We start from the raw sequence: 23,057 nt of genomic DNA, 5'->3' as shown, positions 1-23,057 counted from the left end.
GAAAGGCCTCACGGAAACTGACAACTGGTGCCGGAGTCATGGCCTTAAACTGCATGCCAAATAATGTATAGTCATACCATTTCGGACGGACAAGGTACCCACAAATTATCACATAGACATTAACCCACTGCGTACAGACAAAGTAATCAGAGACCTGGGGACAGTAATCGATATTGACCTCTCATTTGACACCCACGTTGCCAAGGTGGTTGGATAGACTTCCTACCTTGCCCACCTTATCATGAAGGGATTCACATCCAGATCAAAAGAGTTCATTGTACTCCTATACTCCTCCCTTATCAGGCCCATGACTGTGTACTATGCCCCATTTGGTATGTACCTCACCTGGCATTTACAACAGCTAGGGGGACCCCATAAGTACATCACCAGGAGGATCAGGGGTCTCCAACAAATGTCATATGCTGCCAGACTAAAGAAACCCATGCTCTATTCCGTAGCATACTGCCTACTTAGGGGTGATCTGTGCCTGACGTACAAGGCCATGTCCAATCAGGTATTGATGGACATGTTCCACCTCGTACAATCCAAATCCATCAGAACCACAACAGCTACAGATTTAAACCTCAGCACACATATGAATAGGACATGCTGTATGGACAGATCCATAACTCAGAGGCTTCCCATACTGTGGAACAGGATCCCAGTTTATGTTAGGCAGAGACCCTCACTGACACTCTTCATGTGAATTCTTGATGAGTGGATGGGAGATCATAGGTTTACACCAGGGGTTGTCTCTGTGTCACTACTATACAGAGGCACAGTAAACTAATGCTATTATGTACGGGGGTCTTCACTGTGTCACTACTATACAGAGGTGCAATATTCTAAATCTATTCTATACACTGTCTGAAGATAGCCTAGTACTAAACTATGACACTGTGAAACTATATATGTCTATGTATTTCTACATCCCTCTCTATCTATCTATATACATATGCATATATATATATATATATATATATATATATATATATATATATGCATACATATCTCGATATACATACGTATACACATGTTTTATATATATATATATATATATATATATATATATATATATATATATATATATATATACTCCTTTTTAGTTCCACATATGTATACACACAGTAACGTACTGATGAACATCCATTACTGTACAACCTACTTGTACATTGCACTACAACCTACATTGCTATGTGCACATAGCTATCTTCACATACATATGTATGTAGAGCCTTCAGTGACAGTTGCAGTATGTCCCCAGCCCTATGCACATCTTCATATACATAGATACAGACCAATAACACATCTGGAGGGTTTACAGTATGTAGACTATTATAGTAGTACTTTACATTACCTGTGTTTGTTGCAGCTGTTTGCGTAGGCTTGAAGTTACTTGGCCTGCTGTCAGCCTCTTTGTTTTGTTGTTACTGTTTTTTTTTATTTCTTTCTCTTTCTCTTTCTCTTTCTTTCTTTCTCTCTCTCTCTCTCTCTCTCTCTCTCTCTCTCTACCTCCAGTGGGTGCAATGAAAGTATTGCATGTGTGGACTGGGAGTACAGGATGCTTTTGTAGGTATCTGCACATGTCCATGTGATGGCCTCTGCACCAGTTGTTAGCCAGCATTTACTAATTGCATGCAGCCTGTTGTGTAGTGATTGCAGTTCTCACTGTGATTATAGGACAGTGCTATAAAAAGGTCTATTAGGTAGGCATAGCCCTTTCAGATTATCAAGGTGGGGACCATGCTGGTTTGCTGTGGACACTGTTCTGTGAGTGTAAGGGTTGGTATGTCTCTCATATTTCAGGCTGTGTTGTAGACACTGCAATGCATGTTGTTCTGTAAGCTGAGTATTCCTTCCTCCAGTGTCCTCTTCTCCGTGTGTATGTAAACTGACACCTACGACTAGTAATACTGTGTATATGGGTGCGTGTGCTTTCCTGTGGGGATTGTGGTGTAACTGGTATATAGCAGTGGCTCTTGTAATCTGTTGCTATGGCTTCAATATTTGGCCTTTACATTCACTCCTTGTATGCCTGCTAGGTGTCTTTCCTGTAATGTGTGGCTATGGCTTTCCTATTTTCCATTTAAATTCACAGCTTGTAATGCTTGCTAAATCTGTTTGTGCAGCAATTCCTACTATTTTATGATATATTTCTTTCAGCACAAGGTTCTTGTATAGTAGTCATGGCTTAGTGGTAAGTCATGCAGACTAGTGTTTCCAAGGTCCTAGGTTCGAGACTGATGGAGGTATTTTATTTTGCTGCTGAGAAAACTACAGGCCTTGTCATTCAGAGTGACTAAGGCACTTTTAAGCAGTTGTAAGCGGGTTAGCGCTGGTTTGCGCAGAGCTCACGCATGCGCACTGCCGCTTAGCTTTGCGCACACATGCTTAGCTAAGCACACAGAAGCGCACACCCGCTTACTACTGTTTAAAAGTGCTTACTGTCGCGCACACCCGCGCTATTTTCTTTTAAAAAAAAAGAAAATGGGGAGATAGGAAAGTGGTGAAAAAGGGGGCACAAAGAGGGTAGGACAGTAGGAAAACAAGCTCGGGTTTTGCAGGAGGGATGTAGGAAAGGCCCATAGCTGCCCATTTCTTTGTCAGCAACAGCTGCGCATATGTTTGTAATTTGGTGTGAAATTTGAAACCTTCCACCCCTGAGAGAGGTGTGAGGACAACAATAATATTTGTTGTATAGCCAATTCTAATTGCCAGTTTACATGTCCAGCTGACATGTGTGCAAAATGGGCAGCTATGTATTGGGCGTAATTTGTTTGTGGGTACAGAGTGCCCTTTTTTTTTTTTTTTTCAGGTGAGAGTGGTATGTCAGGTACAGGAAGTTGGTATAGCTGGGGAGGTAGGTAGGGGAGGTTAACAGACAAGACAAACAAGACGCATACAGGGGTGGTGTATGACACATGTGGGGGGGTTACACAATTGACGGGGACGGATATCTGAATATCTCGAGCCCATGAGCCCACAGATGGCAACAGTGGAACTGAGATCCCCACCCATGGGCAGTTGCCACTGTGCCTTCACTGCCCAGGATGGGGCTGTGCTGGGGGCTGTGTAGGATGGGCAGCAGGCACGCCCATGAGTTGTGCCACCCATGCCTCAAGCTGGCATAGGGGCCCAAGCACAGCGTGCCGGATCTCCCTACGGACCACAGTCCGGACACTACGGAGGGTGAGTGGATGTTCTCCTCTGGCCATGCTTGCAGAGGGGGGGGGGTGATTCCCATCCCCTGCAGTGCTTCCACCCACAGGTGGCACAGGGCCACCGGAGGAGGGTCCAGCCTGGGCACTACTGCCAGTGCACTCGCCAGCTGAGGTGGGAGAGGTGGGTCCGCTGGAACCCGTCTTCCCTGTCGTCCTATGTTTTGCATTATTTAATGACAGTTTGGGTTAGTAATGTGCAATACCATTCACAATTAGTTGTAACAGCATGCATTAGTATTCCCATTAACCAAACACCCATAAATTCAAGCCGTTGAACAGCAAGCATTACACATGCATAATTTGAACAACAATACACGATCCAACAACATGCAGGGTTAAGTGATGACAACAGGCCATCAGGTTTGGATGTATGAACAGGGCACATGCATCAACGTACATGCAAATATGTATGAACCAACAGGACAATTGTCCAGGGGAGTTAATTGTGAATACACATACCCATTTCACGTGGAATGGATTATTTGTGGTTATAGGGTAGGGTGAAGAAATATTTCATTAACAACTTCAGATACCTATACATATGCTGTACATTTCTACTAGCTGCAGATATATACACACTACAGGTCTGACTACAGTTTCCTATGTGTAAACTTATGCATGTTGGTGATAGGAATGTTACTGCTACATCAATATACATTTCATTTTTATTCATACATATTCATATCTGGCTCTGTTCAGCTACATCATCCTGCTACATTTGCTTTATATGGCCCTAGACAACTGTGGATGTTTGGTATTTCATACAACCATACTATCTGCATATTGCAAACTGAGAGCAACATATCCAGATTTTGGGACACACATTCCAGTTTCAGTACTTTTTTCAACACATTTTGCTGTTTGGTTGTGCCTGTCACATTCATTTAATTCTGTACTGACTGCAGTATACTTTATTCAGGAGTTATTACTACTTTATTGGTGGATTCATACCTCTTTCTCACACTCTCTCACTTGTTTTATTTTTACAATTCAGGATGGTACTTAATTCTAGGCTTTATTGACATGTTTTACTTTTAGTTATAACAATCCTTTCCAACAGTCTCACTTGTGTCATGTTTCAGAATTTAAACGGGGATATATTTCACACGTGTTTTACTCAGCTTGTGTAGCTGTACATTTCAGCCTGCTGCAGGTAATGTACTATTATATTACAGGTGGAACATCTTTATTTCAGACTTGTTTCATTTTTATTTTTGGATTACAGGCTGCATCACACTTATGTAATCACACAGTACTAGCAGAATCTCTCTTACACTGTTACTTGCACTTTATATTAATAGGTGACTACACTGCACTCTTTTGCAAGCTATCATACTTTTATTTTTTATCATTTACAGGGAGAGAATTACTAACCTGCCTGGTGGCACAACCGCACAAGCCTATCGGCATAGGCTCGATGATTCGTGGAACGGACACCTGCAGCTGCAATATAAATTAAGTAATATTGGAATACACATCTCCATAATATCAGCTAGGTTAACTTTCTACATAAATAATTACATGTAACTTACTCAGTAGTGGGGCATTGGGCATTTGCCGGGCCTCCTGGATCCAATGGTTCAGTTGGTCCTGCTTCCGTCGCTTCAGGTCCGCATGGTGGTGACGGACCTGTTCACCAGTCCTTGGTATTCCTGTGGCACTGGTGAGATCATGTGCCAACCGGTCTCACACCTCAGCCCTATATGCTCCCCACAGGACCTGGCCCTGCATGAGTTGGGCCTCATGATCATGGACGAGGAGCCAAACCATATATTTGGACTCCTCAATGCCCCACCTCTGTGCTCGGAAGTAACTACCCACTTCTACACCTGCCATCCTGACTGCAAATTGGTTCCACAATCATTTATGCTGTGCATTCCCGCCTATGAGGCTTATATATGCCATTTTTCCCACACTTATCTGTGATTGGCCATTTTGGAAATGTATCTGCTTCACAAAACCTGCTTTGTCATGCTTCTCTTTCCATTCATTCCTATATATACGCTATTACTGCATTTTGAAGAGCAACTGTCATGGCTTAGTGGTTCAGTACTTTGACTATGGTGCATGGTATCCTGAGTTCAAGCCTGGCCATTGCTTTTTATATTTTATGACTGTCTACAAAGGCTAGGAGGTGTGTCTGCGTAAAGGCAATTTTGATACAGCTTGCTCAACGTTGCCCGTCGGTTAGCTTGTTGGCACGGTGCGCAACTCTGCGCAAATGGGTCATGCTGGCTTACGCGCCGTTCGGCTGTCAGCACGCATATTACACTCAGCTCAGCTATGGGCACACAGTTTCAGCGTGTTAGGACTCTGCTCAACCCTGGGCAGTCATTTTACACCTGTTAAACCACTGCTCACCTATGGGCAGTTATACTCAGCTTGTTAGAGTGTAGTTCAGCTATGGGCACTTCTGACACTTGTTTTTTTTTTCACACATTTCTTCATAATACATGGCCTATTTCATTACATTTTACATAAAAATAATTTTATACATGTACATATATGTCAGGGAATTGTTTTGTGCTTATTTCACTGAAAATAAAAATTGATGTTGTGGGGGCTCGAACCATGACTACCTCCTCTTCAGCCAACATCTCTACCGCTATGCTATTGCTTCTTGGCTTACTTTGCATATTTAGTTCTTATATGCTTTCCCACTGACTGCTAACTGTGGCTAAGCGACGGGCACGGCCACGCAAACGAGCACACTCACGGGCAAACATCTTTAAAAGTTATAAAAAAATATATAACATGTTCATTTTTACATTTTATGTTAATAGTCTGTGGGGGCATGTGTTGTGTTGTGTTTATTGACATTTACACGGACTCTGTTGTGGGGGTTTACTTTCGGGACTATTACTCTTCTCTGGGCGTGTCCGTTTGCAGGGCATGCCCTACGGACACGTCCCCTACTGTCTTACATGGACCGTGTTAGGCTTAGGTGTGAGTCAGCATGCCCTCATGCATATGCATGGCTTGCTGACATCACACCGTTTAACTGCAGCCTCCATGTAAGCCTTGTAACTCTTACACGGAGGCTTCGAGAATCCTGCCCATAAAGTCTAAAGCTCAATTGTCAGTCATTATTTTCTGACTTTAGTCCTCAGTGATTTGCCAGAAAAACACAACTTTATGAGAGACCGAAAATATAAGGCAAAGATCTGGATAATTGTGAGGCATACCTCTCAACCTCTGACAGCAAGAAATCTGGACAAAGGCATAAATAAAAGTGGGACTAAGGCCCAAAAGTAGGGACAGTTTTTAAATATTGCTCTTACAAACTTAGAAAGTTGATAGAATAACAAGTTTTGATTATCACAAATTTTCTGAAGGGTATGAAGTCTTAAACTCAAATGTATGTCATTATTTTCTAATTTCAGTCTTTAATGATTTCCCAGAAAAACACAATTTTATGGAAAAGTGACCAAAAATATGAGGCAAAAATCTGTACAATTGAGAGGTATGTTGTGAGGTATCTTCCGAGGTAAGATCCCCCCTTACTCACACTCCTACCTCCCTCTTACTTACACACAAACACACACACACCCTACCTCTCTTTTACATACATACACAGACCTACCTACTACTTACACACACACACACACACACACACACACACACACACACACACACACACACACACACACACACACACACACACACCTCTTAAACACTAGAAAACACAAACACACACGCTTACCTATATATACATATATATATATATATATATATGTATATATATATATGTATATATATATATATATATATATATATATATATATATATATTTTTTTTTTTAATTAAATGAAAATTAATCTCCTGACCAACTGTTTCTAGAGGGGTGCAAGTGCACCCCCTTGCACCTGGCTGTCCACACCCTTATGCGGATCCTTCCTTCTATAGCATTTATGTCAGCCAAACCTTGATTCCACTCCTTATCTCACTCTGCTTGTTTTGCCCCCCAATTTTCAAAAAAAGAAATATTTTCCTTACATTCTAAGTGCATCCATGAGAATGTGATTTTCCTTAGGACTGAAACTGTCTCTCCTATGCCTTGCTCACTGATGCTGCAACACTTTACAGAGGTTTGCAAATAATTACATATTCCTACCTTGTCTAACTGCAGGCAGTTCTTTGACATGCATTTCACTGAGGAATCGAACAACAGCAAAAGAAAGTCAAGGATTACTTATGTTGTACATGCCAGTTTTGTTTATTCTACCTGCTGTAATGATTTTTCCCCTTTCCTTTGTATTGCTCTCTGTTTATGCATTTATCATCTGTACCATATGTACTGCGGTGGTGGTGCTGCGGTAGCGTTATCGCCTCACAGTTAGAAGTTGCCCGTTCGATTCTCAGAGCGTCTTCTGTGTGGCGACATGCATGAATGGGTGTTCCTTCGTTGAAGGTTGTGCGTTAGGCCTGGCAAGCCAGCACGTAAAAATCTACTGCCAATCATTAGCGGACCGGAGTTCCGCTGTGGCGACCCCTAAATGGGAAAAGCCGAAAGACACAAACAAACTATATGTAACACTATACAAAGTGAAATATAGGCCTGGGAAGCTTTGCTGGAATGGTGAGGGAAACTGAATGAGAAGTAATTCCTCAGTTATGTATTCCTTCAGTTGCAGTAAGGCAGCCTGCTCTTTGGTTTTGAGCATTTTCAATTACCAGAGTCCACTGACTTCAGAATTAAACTTTATACATATTAAGGTAATGAACACAGCAGTGAATATGGCACTATACATATCCTAGATAAATGCAGATGCTTTACTTGTAATTCAAATAGTAGCCATGAAAATATCACACTAAAGTCCACTGATAGCTACCTATTTCCAGTCATTTTAACTTAATGTACTATTTTTAAAGCTTTTTATTTAATATGTGCTTTCTATCAATATTCATGTAAATATGGATCCCACTGGGTGTAAAAATGATGAACTGTAAAAAAAATGTTTGGTCCAATTTATGATGTTCTTATGCAAATTAGCACTGTCACACTTAGCTTTATGAATTTTATCAAAGTGCATATGTATGTGTTTAAAGTGCTTTTATTGGAGTAGGATAGCTCTTCCTGCTGCGGATGCTCTGTGAAGGTCTCATGCACACCTATACAAAGTGTGCAAGCCTCAGCCTAATGGTGTGATGCAGGTGTACATGGAAGTTGTCTGGGAAGTCATCTGCTTTTCTGTGCCAAGCAGAAGCCCATACAGGGTGTAAGGGACCAGACAGACTGATGTCATACCCTATTAGTCCCACTTTCATTCTTAACCTCTTCAATCCTATTTGAAATTGGCAGTGATAAAATACTGTCTGTTAAAGCCTGGGATCGTGTCCTGAGCTGGTCTAAGGAGAAAAAAAATCTCTTCCAGCCTTGGTGACTAGGATCACATAAGAAATGAACAAAACATATTTACAGATATAGGAATATGCTATAAAACATATACATATTTAGAGATGCAAAAATATGCTACAACATTAAGTTCGCAAAGCAGTTTACAAAGTCAAAACATGGACGGAAAAATGAAATTATTTGTAGCAAAGCTTTTAGATAAGATGTAGCCTTACTGACTGAGATGGCTTATGCTACAAGGATAGCAGCATATAATTATATAGAGAGGTATGCAGGAAAAGATACCATGGGGAGAAGAGACAGAAATAGGAAAGAGAGAGGCATGCAGAGGGAACAGGAGTAGAAAGGAGAGATATGTGAGGCATGCAATAAAATAGGGAGGTAGGATGAATGAAAGGCAGTATGTGAAGGGATGACAAGATAAGGAAGGATGAAACTGGATACAGATATGTGAAAGAGCTGCAGGGTTCATGTACAGTGACCTGTGTGAGTGCAGCTGACTTTGTTTGGGTGAAGTGGTGTTCCTTGAGCTGCTGTCTGAAATTCAAGCACATTTGGACATCTCTGATTGAGAGCGGAATGGAGTCCCATAGTTTATTTGCTAAGATGCATGGTCAGTGCAGTGCAGTTTTTGGAGTTAATACGGTGGGTTGTGATTGAGAAATGCCCCTAGGATTTTATGTGGGAGGTTTGGTGAAAGAATTTGTGAATGAGAGGGGGAGATGTCTCAGGAGAAAGGGCTTTGTGTATTATGATCCTAGTAGATGGTGGGCTCTCAAATGTACTGGGAGCCATTTAGCTTTGGTGAGAGTTAGACAGTGGTGGTCATTAATGGGGGAGTTAGTAATAACCTGGCAGATTTTACTAGAAATGATTTGCAAGATGGTAGCATTTTCATTTGAGACTGCAGCTATTATGGGTAGTCTATAATTTGAGTTGTGATAAGAATAATCCTTTACTACTGCAGATTTGGCTGGCTTGGATAGAAGAGGTACTTCTCTAGAAGAAGTAGAAAAATTGACAGAAGAGGTAAATTCTAGAGAAGATTCTCTAGAATAGGTAGAAAACTGACATATGGATGGAGTTGGAGGATCAGCTATCTTCACTGATGTGTATCCCATGCTGCAGAGACCAGTGCAAACCCAGGTATAATGAACTGCAGTTGGCCTGGGGGGGTGGCAGAGTTATGGCTGAGGAGACCAGAGTTCTACAGTAAGTACTCTTTTTTCTGTATTAAAGTACTTTAATACTATATATATATATATATATATATATATATATATATATATATGTATATATATATTATTTTATTAATTCCTCAGAGCTTTGAAAACAGTGTTAACTATATTAAGTGTGGTTAACATACTGTTTCATGAGCATAACTGTCAGAAAAACTTAGAAGGGCTGTTATATCATATACATTAAGAAACTACTTGCTGAGTTATGTTTCATTTTTATTATAAAGTAAACCGGTTGGGGTGTAGTATTTATTCATTTTATTTTACAGTTTGATAACAGGGAAGGTGACCGGCTTCAGTCATGATCTTAAGCCAGTACAATGAATGAAGTATAAAAGCAAGTAAACAAATACAGAATGCAACTCAGGAAGTACTTAGAAATGAAGTACAGAAAAAATAAAATTAAAAGCAGAATGTTCATAATTCACAAAAATATTTAGATTTAACTATTTGACATTTCAGGACCATTAGATATTTCAGAATTTCTGTTTACAACATAAAAATTTTTAAAGCTTGTAGTATGAAGGTCTGCATACTGTTACTCGCTGCAAAAGTTATTAGCCAGTATCTCTAAAGTAGCTGCATTTAGCTTCTTTCTGCTAGAGATGTCTTCGGAATGTTTCCAGAGTTTCTAGGATTTTTACGTCTGTAGGTAGTTGATTCCATAAAGCAGGTCCTGTTCTTGAGTGGGCCCTTCTTTTCTGCTATGGGAATTTTAAATTTAGGTCTGATCAAAGTGAGAAAACAATCTTGGCTGCTTCTAAATTAATCGTTTGGTTGCCTGTTTTGGAATACTGTGATGTAATGATATAACATGCACAATAACAAGCATTTAATGCTACTGTTGCATGCTGTTGATGCTATTTTTGCTGCATGGCCACGTCAGTATCTGGCATTTTTAGTCAGAAATGTATTTACTTGGGGGCGTGGCCAAGGATGAACACAGGATAGCAGCAGATTTCTTCAGCTCCACCAATTTTCATTACATTGACAGGAATTAATTACTTAAAAAATTAATTTTTGAAGTAATTTTCTTTCTAAATATGTTTGTTTTATATAGTTCTTGAACTATATCTAAAAAAGAAAGGAAATCTTAATAATATTCCTGTCAGAAATTACTTTGGAAATTTTCCTGTCAGTTTATCAGTCTGAAATGAGTTCCAGTAAGACAAATTCTCAAGACTCCAGCATCAAGAAAGAACTTCAGTCTTTGATAATTATAGTCCAGCAACTTACTGCTAAGATGGATAAAATGGATACTAAAATAGACACTTTCATAGAAAAAACTACAAAACAAATAGACTTGTTACATATGGACCTGCAACAACAGAAGATCCAGATGACAGGCATAGAAGAAGCTGTGAATGACATGGAAAATAGAATACAAGAAGAGGAAATCAACATTGAGTTTCTGCTGAAACAAAATACACATTTACAAACAAAGCTGGATGACCTGGAAAATAGATCTAGGCACAATAACATTAGGATTTTTGGACTGCCAGAAAATATTGAAGGTAACAATATTACTTCTTTTTTAACAACATGGCTCCCTAAAACTTTAGATTTACCAGAAGCATTCTCTTTTGGTATCGAAAGAGCACATAGATCTATAGCTAATACTAACTCTAACAAAATCTATCCTAGATCAGTTATAGTTAGATTTCTATCATCTTTTGATAAAGAGATGGTTCTTAAATCTGCTTGGGCTAAAGCTCCTGTTAAGATTAATGAAACAACTGTGCGTTTTGACAATGACTATTCTTCCATGGTATTAGCTAAAAGAAAAGTTTTTCTGCCACTAATAAGGGAGCTTAAAAAAGCACAGTTTAAAACATACCTTCTGTTTCCTGCCAAGCTTAAAATCTTCCTTCCTGATGGTCCTAAAATTTTCGATGACTTAGACTCTGCTTTACTGTTTATCAAAAAAAATAAGATTTTGGAAAAATAGAAGAAATGGAATGGGCTAGTCCTTCGTTAAAGAGACTGGCAACTGAAACTTCATGGAAGACTTCAGAGAAGAAGAAGAGACTAAAAACAAATGATTTGTACTATGTTTTTTTTCTCTCTCATCATTTTATTTTATTATTAATCTTTTAAATATAGTTCCTGCATTTCCAAGAAGCAACAAATATTTTGAAAAGATTTAATCAAAGTTATTCTCTGTGTGCAAAGAAATGTTTTGTTTCATAACTAGTCAAAATATCTGAGATTTAATGGCAAGCTGTGATTTAACTTGTTTCTCTTTCTGAAGAGGAAAAATAAGGTCAGTAATTTGATACAATTTTTTTTCCTTTATCTTTTTCTTCTTTTCTTTGTTTAAACAATGACATTCTATTTAGATTATGTAGTGAGTAAAGGGTAGGGGAGGGCAGGAGAGAAGAGTAATGAAATTATGATTAATAGAATAATAACATATTTATTCCTTGTAAAAGTGTATATGTTCTTCAAATGCTATTCCTAATTATACTTTCTTGATTACACTGCTTATGCTTGTTTGTAAATAATCTGTCATGCTTTAACTAATAATAATTAGAACTAAATAATAGTAAATAATGTTTTATTTTTAACTCTATTAATATAAACAGTAAGTAATATTCTATTGTATATACTTCTTATAGCTTTCTCTTACATTTTTTTTATTTCTGCCTTACACCCTTTTACTTTCTACTCTCTTTTCTTTTCTTTATTAATATATAGAAATGCTTTTGATCATATAGACACAGTAAATAATAAGATTTGCATAGGAGTTGAGTTGGGACAAAAATGTTGAGTTTTGTTACTTATTAATAATTTTGGGCTTGATTTCACTTACATAGAGTCTGTAATAACCTGTAGAATGCATTGTGAAGGTTTTGTCATGTTTAGATGCATTTACACTGCTAAATGAATGTTTGTCACTAGTTTTTAATAAGTTTCCTGCCAAAATGTTAAGAGAGACAATCTGGGATGTGGGCTGTCTCATGCACAGTGTCCATGAGCTACTTCAAAAGCTTCAACTCTCAGAATTCTCACAGAGAAGCTGAAAGCAGCTAGTCTCACCTTTGACCTAGATATCACACTGACACATCACAGTTACAGGAATGACACTACCTAATTATACTTTGTTGATTACACTGCTTATGTTTGTTTGTAAATAATCTGTCATGCTTTAACTAATAATAATTAGAACTAAATAATAGTAAATAATATGTTTTATTTTTAACTCTATTAATATAAACAGTAAGTAATATTCTATTGTATATACTTCTTATAGCTTTCTCTTACATTTTTTTATTTCTGCCTTACACCCTTTTACTTTCTACTCTCTTTTCTTTTCTTTATTAATATATAGAAATACTTTTGATCATATAGACACAGTAAATAATAAGATTCATAGGAGTTGAGTTGGGACAAAAATGTTGAGTTTTGTTACTTATTAATAATTTTGGGCTTGATTTCACTTACATAGAGTCTGTAATAACCTGTAGAATGCATTGTGAAGGTTTTGTCATGTTTAGATGCATTTACACTGCTAAATGAATGTTTGTCACTAGTTTTAATAAGTTTCCGCCAAAATGTTAAGAGAGACAATCTGGGATGTGGGCTGTCTCATGCACAGTGTCCATGAGCTACTTCAAAAGCTTCAACTCTCAGAATTCTCACAGAGAAGCTGAAAGCAGCTGGTCTCACCTTTGACCTAGATATCACTCTGACACATCACAGATACAGGAATAGCAGATTAATAATATGTGTTAAAAACCTATGTCCCAAACATATACATTACTATAACTCATTTAATTCATCTGATTGACAAGCATAAATAATTTTATAACTCTATACTGGAAGAAATTGTCATGTGATATATTTTAAAGCAGTAGTATAGCATGTTTGTAAAATCTGGTTACTAAAATGTGTTTGCTGTGCATTATTTTGTATGAAGCAGACAGATTTATTGAAGGGACAGCAATGTAAGATGGTGCTCAGTAAAGATACAACTCAGTGAGATCATATATATATATATATATATATATATATGTATGTGTGTGTGTGTGTGTGTATGTGTGTGTGTATGTGTGTGTGTGTGTTTGTGTGTATGTGTATGTGTGTGTATGTGTGAGTGTGTGTGTGTATGCGTGTGTATGTGTGTCAGTGTGTATGTCTGTATGTGTATGTGTGTATGTGTGTCTGTGTGTGTATGTGTATGTATGTATATATATATATATGTATATATATGTATATGTGTATATGTGTGTATGTGTGTATGTATGTATATATATATATATATATATATATATATATATATGTGTGTGTGTGTGTGTGTGTGTGTGTGTGTATGTGTGTGTATGTAGATATGTATATAAATGTTTCTGAGAATCTGCTTAACTATGAAGTATGATTTATAACAATTTCTATGAATACAATATTTTATTCTATTGGCAATAATGAGTTTGAGTAAATGCTCATATACAAGCAATTCAAGGTTTTTTTGGAAGCTGTTAACTGTATTTACATGACAGAAAATAGATGCATCCTAATATATGTAATGTCTGAATCATATTAGCCAAAGTTTTTGATTTAAATGAATGTTAGAACGTATTTTCTCTCCTCTTGATTTCTAACATCAAGATTATTTGAATGCTATTTGAATACAAGTGTTTTATATTACATGGATGTATATAGTAGTATGAACAGTTTTAAAAAAAAAAAAAAAGGTTTATTTTAGTTTATATGATGCTGTTTTACCAAATGTGTAGTCTTGTCTTGCTAGATAATTGAATTGAAAACTGTTAACTTCAGTTAAATATAACTAGTATTAAATTGATAAGGTGGTAGCTGACGTACTGCTGCTTAGGGTAGGGGGTTAACTTGAGTGGTAAATACTACTCTAAGTTGGAGTTTATAACTCCAGGCTGGATGCAAGGTTTAATCCCTACATTATTTTCACTTGTTCATTGTTATTTGTATATAGTTTTGACATCCACAATATATTTTGTACATTCATTGTCACTACAAACAAAATTGAATCCTATACGAAATCCCATAAGAGATTCAATAAATACAGCTATATTTAAAGGTACACCTAAAGGAGGAGATGTAACATTACTTATCTTGTTATTTGTTATTTTGATCATAAGATTCTTAAGTTTTAAAAATGCCAAATGACATCTTTAAAAGGAATTTCTTTAAACATTAATGGATTGAATAATCCATGTAAAAGGGCAAGCCTAATAAGATACATTAATTTACATAAGGCCAACTTAGTCTTCCTACAAGAAACCCATCTCTTGAAAAAGATATTGATAAACTAGCCACAAACAAATATACAGTATTGGTTAGTTCAGAGCACACTCAGAAAAAAGAGGAGTGGCTATTTTATGGAATAAAAGTATGCCCATTCCTAAAACCATTAAGTCTTATCATGATGACAAAGGAATGTTTTGTATGGTTACAATACAAATTAATGGGAAGACTTACACTTTAATTAATGTATATTGGATACCTGGAATTGGTATTAATACAGTGAAACATCATCTTGATAAGATCATATCATTCTCTATAGGAGATATTATTTTAGCTGGTGACTTTAATTGTATACTACATGAAAGTGATACTACCATTATAGGAAAGAGAAGAATTACATCTAATGCAAAACATTTAAAGGATTTTGCTAATTCTTATCATTTGAATGATTTTAATAATCAGATAGATTCAAAATCATTACCATACACCTTTTTCTAACAGATACAAAACTTATTCAAAAATAGATAGGGTCTTTATTTCTAACCAGATGGTAACAGATTTAATTAATTCCAAAATCATTTCATGTCCTATATCTGATCATAATTCAATTGTTTTGAATTCATGATAAAAATACTCATAATGTTCAGATCAAAAGGATACCAACATACTTAACTCAACTAAAAGACTATAAAGAATATATACTTTCAGAAGTAAAACATTTTTAGACATAAATAACACTCCTGAAGTCTCCATTGTTTATGTTTGGGATGCCTTAAAATCATATCTATATGGACAAAGTATCAGATGGTATAATAATAAAAGGAAATCTTGGGATAAGGAATTGTTAGATATTCAAAGTAAATTAGACTCTTATAAACATAATAATAAAGAAAATATTATGGACAAGAAAGTTATTGAAGAAATAAACAAACTAAATGAGAAATACAAAGAAATTTTAACTCATAAAGTTAAAATAACTTTAGAGAAATACAAGTTTTGTCTTATTCAATAAGCCCCAAATACTTACATAGACTTAAAAATAAAACAAAAGGTTGAATAAACAAAACCATATCAAAGAAATCTTTTCTCTAAGGAAAAGAAGAATGTTTCTAGTATACCAGAAATACTAGATGAATTTAGAAATCACTTTCACAAAATTAACCATAATAATATTAACATGGAACCTAAAGATAAAATAAAGGAGTTTATAACCACAAATATGAACAAAAAGCTTAATAAACAACAGATTAAACTATTGGACAAGAGTATTTCATATACAGAAGTTATTACACAAATAAATAAGCTTAAATCAAACAAAGCACTGGGTAATGATGGTATTATACCAGAGATATATAAAATCCTTTCTAAAAATACATATTCATTGATACATAAGGTTTTATTTTGGCCCAAACTGAGTTAATAACCCCCATCTTGGCAATATACATTTATTTCGCCAATTTTAAAACCTAATAAAGATCCAACTAGATGTTCTTCATATCGGCCCATCTCATTACTTAATGTTGATTATAAAATGTTTATGAATATCTTTGCTGATAGATTGAAGACAATCATTCCGGCATTATAGATATAGATCAGACAGGCTTCATTGTAAATAGAAATACTTTTGATAATATAAGAAGAACTTTAACATTAATAGATTTTGCAAATAGGAAAAAGAAAGATTTAACACTTATTAGTCTTGATATAAGTTCAGCATTTGATTCAGTAAGTTGGGACTATCTGTTTACCTTAATGAAGTGCACAAACTTCTCGGATGCATTTGTAAATCTAATTGAACATTTATACAAAGGAATGTTGGCTTATATTAAGGTAGGAACATATGTTTCACAAAAATACCCATTCTTAAAGGTACAAAACAAGGATGTCCACTTTCTCCACTATTATTCACTTTAGTAATGGAGCCTTGGGCTAATTTGATCAGAAACAGTACTGACATAGAGGGTTTTGAAATAGATGAAAATACAACATCCAAAATTCAACTTTTGCAGATGATGTTCTAATTACATCAGCAGGATCTAATTCTTCTATACAGTCTCTATTTGATAACATGATGAATTTTAAAAGTATTTCTGGTTTAATATTCAATGAAGAAAAACTAAAATACTACCTATATATACACGAAAAATATTCTCATTAGTGATTTTACTAAATATGTACCCAATTCAGGTCAGATAACTTATTTAGGTATAATACTATCTAAAGATATTAAATCTATTATATATAATAATTATAATACATGTTTTCTTAATATACAAAATCTTTTTAATACCTGGAATAATATGTTTTTTACTATGGAGGAGAGACTTACAGTTATTAAAATGATAATATTCCCCAAGATTTTATACTTAATACAATCAATAATACTTCCACCTACAAAATAATTATCAAGAAACTGAACACACTAATGTTAAATTTCTTATGGGCACCTAATAGACCTAGGATTGCATTAAAGAAACATACTAATAGCTGGTCTCAAGGGTGTATTTCTTTTCCAGACTTTAATTTATATACTATCTCTTCTATTGTAAAAGTTATTACTTTATTAATAGATCAGTCATATGTCACAAAATGGAAAGATTATTGGGAGCTAATTATTATACACTTCATGAAAATCTCCTTAACACATAAAAATATGATTGTAAATAACTCCATATTATGGTTACTAAAGGAATTTTGTACTTCACCTATTACACCTAAACATATGGTTTGTTACCCATTAAATATTATTATTAGTTATCGTAACTTTATATTCATGCACCCTAAGTATAGGGAATGGAATTTTATTGTATTTCCTATAATGTATACTCAGGGTATGCTTTTGTCATCTACTTCTGAAGGAACTCATTTAGCTATAGATAATGATCTAAAGTACTGGTATCAGTTGATATCTGATAATAAAGTCAAAAATCTTAAAACAAGAATTTGATCTAAGAGAAACTTGCTGGTTAGAGGTTCAGACCTTTAGACAACATCTCATTAATAAAATAGATTTAATGTCTATAACTGTTAAAGAATCTATTCCAACACTGATTGATTACTTGATATTAAATTTACAACATAAAGTTTCTGATAAAGGTAAACTTTCATACATACATAAAGTTATCAGACAAGAAACTTTTTACAGTGTAGATTCATACTGGAATTATTTCACTTCTATTAATGGGGACCCACCAAATCAACAAGATAAACAATATATATTGGAATCTGCTTATAGAACTACGTCTTCCATTGTCTGGAGACTTTATACATGGAAATTTTTACATAGATCTTTTTATACACCTTTGATGATGAATAAAATAAATAATAAAGATAATCTATGTAAGAGATGTAATGTAGAAATTAATGCTGACTGGGCTCATATGTTTTATGACTGTATAAAATTGAAAGAATACTGGAAGTCAATTAATGAATTTTTGCAGGCTCTTTTACAGATAATTTCATTATTTCTAAATCTCTTATATTATTCAACACACCTGTACCTCAAAGTGTTAAAAGGTTAAGCTTCCCTTGTTATGGTCTATTCTAGCAGTGGCTAGGAAAATAATAACTAGAAATTGGATTTCAGATACACCTCCTTCGTTCAATGAATTTAAAAATGTTATGAATATAGTGTGCCATATGGAAATAAACACAATTAGGACTAGAACAAATAGAAAAACATCTTATTTTATTGTATGGGATAATTTACAAAATTTGTTAAAAAAATTTTAATTTCAATAGCATGGTATTTTAGTTTAATTAATTGATCTGATTGTAGTGGATGTCTTTGTAAATACTTTAGTTGTTTTGTTGAATATTATAATAATACCTATTTTTAATTACTTGTATAAAATTGTTATGATATTTCTCTTATATGTTAAAACAATAAACCTGTTTTGAAAAAAAAAAGAAATGTATTTACTTAATTTATTGTTTATATATTGCACTACCAGGGGCTACTGTAGTACCTTTTTGTAAGATATAAAATGGTATTTGCTATGTACTAGGGATTCCAGAACATTTCTTAGATTTTGCAAATGTTAAATTCAGAGGCACCACACACCTCACAGGGGAGGGGGACAAAGTAATTGCACTACATGTTGTTCATAAGCTTTGTATTAATACAAACTTCAGTGTGTTACACAATGACTACTGATACATTTTTCAGGTCTGTCTAATAATGAAAAAAATAATTGCAATATCATATTAACAGCAGCAGTGCAAAATATGTATATTAAAAAGTGAACTTTAATGGCAGTACTTAATTTTAGCTTATACTGGGCACTTGAAAATTTTTTACAGGTACAGCAACACCTGCAATATTCTGGCATTCCTGAAATTGACTATTTGCTGAAGGTGCCATAACTTTTATCTAGTAAGTAGTTCAATCCATCAGTCACCCTTGGCTAGCAAAGTATCGACAGCAGAAGCTTACAACTGCCTGTTAAAATTTCTTTTCAGGTGCAGAACATTTCCTCATATTTTACCATAAGCAGACATAATGTGCCTTTTTTGCAGGATGCATCCTCTCCCTACTTTATCGCCAAAATGTAAACATAATCATAGGATCATAGGATCGTAGAAAGTTACTAGGCTATTGGCCCTGAAGCCCTTACAAGCCTAGCCAAGAATTTAGCCCATGTTCCGACAACTCAGCACCCAAAGCCCATGTCCAGCAGGGACACAGGTAGAATCCCAGAGGTGTATTTTCTGTTCCCCATCCAGTTATCCAGGTGGCACTTAAAAAGGGTTAATGAGGTACTCTGCTTGACCTGTTGAGGGAGTCTAATCCACAGAAGGGGGAGTCTGTAATACACAAATCGCCAACAAGTCCTATTGATGTCACAGATCAGGTTGAGGTCGCATTTGCAGTTTAGTCGAATGGAACTTGACTTGTGGATATGCAGCAGTCCCATCATGGTGGAGTCTGAGATTGCTTTGTATGCCAGACAGAGGTCACTTCTGAGGAGTCTGTATGAGACTGATTAGAGGGACAGGGCTTTTAGCCTATCTGTGTAGGGTAGATTTTTGAGGCCCTGGATCCTCCTGGTGAGGAACCTCCATGGTCTCTCCAGCTGCTGCATGTGCTTTGTGAAGTACATGACAAAAGGGGCAGTGTAGTCAATAATGGGTCTTATAAGGGAAGAATACAGGGATGTCATGACCTCTTTGTCCCTGGATGAGATACCCTTACTAATACGGTGGACCGTGTAGAAAAATTTCTGTAAAACGGACCAGTATGGTGGTCAAAAGCCAGTTTGCTATCAACCTGGGTTCCCAAATCCCTCACGACTGATTGAATGCTTAGGACCTTGTTATTAATGTGATAATTTGTGGGGACATCACTCTCCCCAAAGGGGAGTGATGATACATTTTTTGTCATTCAGTTTGAGTTTAATAATAATAATAATAATAACTATATATATACTATATAACATATGTGTTGTATACGCTAATAGTTCTCATGTGCCCATGTTGTAGAACATTGCTTATAATTGTGGAGTTATATGTATCATTTCCTAATATACAAGTTGTGGAGGAGAAGATAAAATATTAAATATATGATGGGGGGTTTTACATGGCAGAAAGACTAAAGCTAGTCTGTATAATCAAAGCTATATGGGATACCCAGATTTGGAGTATAATTGGGGCAATTTGGGTGGCTGTTCTGGGCCTATGACTTCAGGGGGGGGTCCACATCAGCAGAAATAATATACAATCCAGCATAGCTTCTCATCATTTTAAATATATTTGTTACTTTCAGCACTGCTAACTCAATTTGCAGAACATAACAGTTCATTTCCATTGATTATTTTTAATAAACTATTTAATGCCACTTTGGGAATCTGTTTATTCTTGGATGGCTGAAACTACTATTTGCACACGTTCTTGGGGAAGACGAGAGCAATCTGCATCAGCAACACTGAATAGCTGTGGTAAGAAATTGTATTAGAAGCAGAATGCAGGCAAGTGTGAGCAGATCTTGATTTTTGTGGAGTGTACTTTATTGTTCATTCCTCCCAAATATGGTCACTCCTTTGAGTGTGCTTGCAGACAGCAGCAAACTACAGATCTGCATTTAAAAGTGGACAGTGCATACCTCTCACCTGCATGAGGAGTGCTCTTCATTTTGAATCTTAAAAGGTCTGTGTTCAATGTTGTTGCACATTGAAAGGATCAGTCACACAGCCACTGCTAAGAATTTGTTTAACTATTATCTATACATCTCAATTGTTCCTGAGTTTGCAGAATGTCCCTGACTTTGCTTCATATCTTTACTGTATCCCTCATAAAATGTTAGATTTTCTCATGAATCACTGAAAATTATAGTCCCCAGTAATGCCAGACATTGCAGTCTCACACTTCTTATTGTTCAGAAAATGCATGTTCATGCAAAACCTGTCATTCAATTAAATATTGAAGTGAATTAGAGTAATATTTAAAACTTGTGCCTGATTTTGGTCTGCTGTCTCCCCCACCATTATGTTGCTTATGTCCATAAATGTTTTGCAAAGAAGTTAAGAGTATGATAGTAAATAATATTGAATCATACTCCTTCCTCAAAAGAACCTTTTGCAAATAAAGGGCCAAATTCATTAAGTTCATGTACACATTGTGGTGCCTTCCCCTGATTAAGCAACCATCCTTACATGATGCTGGATAGTCCTCTAACACAAAGACATGCAGCACCATGAAGGGTTAGCCCTGTGGTTGTGCTGAATGTTAATGTAGCATTCAGGGGCATAGCTCTCAACCTTCCATCTCCAAAATGAGGAACACTAGCACTCATAATGTGGAACAAATAGGCAAAATGTGGAACACATACTAATGGCTTACTAACAACTTTAACTAGAAAAGTCATAGGATGGTTAACATATGCTGGGTTTACTTATAAAGAAGATCTTTTAATGGATTAATATGATTAATGTCTATATACCATGGATTTCATTTAAAAAAATTCCTAACACTGAATGTGTGACAGATTCTTTCAATGTGGAACTTTGAGGAACATGAACTTTTTAAGACCCCAAATGAGGTATGTTCCTCGTAATGAGGTACACTTGAGAGGTATGTGGGGGAGAGGCATATGCTAATTAGCCACATGCTCTCTCACTGGAACTACTTCCAGAAAGGCATCTATGGCTGACAGATTCAATAAATTGCTCAGCTGTGTAGATCAGCATGGCTGTCCCCATCACATCATATATTGAACATGGCCAAAAGGCAGAGTTCAACTGCCAAACATGAAAGTGGTGGTGGTGGTGGGGGGGGGGGGGGCACTAGACAACAGGGATTAGTTTTAAATTGCCATAACAGTACCAACAGCAAAACTGGGATCTTGGGGTGGTGGCATGTACTAGACCACCAGGGATTACTTTTAAAGTGTGATAATAGCACCACCGGTTGTATGGGAATTGGGTTGTGGATGCACTAGGCACCAAAAATTAGGTGAAGTGCCATAAAGGCACTGACATCATAATGGGGCTTGGTAGTTGGGCAGAACCACTCAACACCAGGGATGATTCACAGAGTAAAGTACCATACAAGCACCAACAGTAGTACAGGGATTGGAGGGTGGGGGATACACTAGACCACCATGGCCTAAGGGATATGAGCTGTAATGGCACTCCAGCTATTACAGGAGGTAGGAGGAATCACAGGAGGGCAGAAAGGGTAGGGACAGGTACAGGGACTGTGGAGTGAGTATGTATATGTGTGTGTGTGTGCTCATGTTTGTGTAGTTGTGTGTGTTTTCAGAGTCACTGGGAGGAATGACACTGTCTATATGAGCAGCAGGTTACTAATGCGAAGTGCAGATCCGCAATGCTCTGTAGATAGTGGTAGTAACTGTGATTCAAGAAACATGCAAATTAGCTAATAATGAGGTCTTACTTTATCATGGATAACATGTTTCTGAATCACAAATGGGCACATTGTGGGAGAAGGGTCTTACAGCTTATGCTAGGAACTGTAATGAATTCCTGGGATAATCTAGGACATTTTAATCATGCTGTAGGCTTA

This window comes from Protopterus annectens, chromosome 4.part0, assembly GCF_019279795.1.
Source record: "Protopterus annectens isolate FY-2018-M chromosome 4.part0, PAN1.0, whole genome shotgun sequence".
NCBI lineage: Eukaryota > Metazoa > Chordata > Ceratodontiformes > Protopteridae > Protopterus > Protopterus annectens.
The sequence above is the reverse complement of the archived record's forward strand: the minus strand, read 5'-3'. Positions refer to the sequence as shown.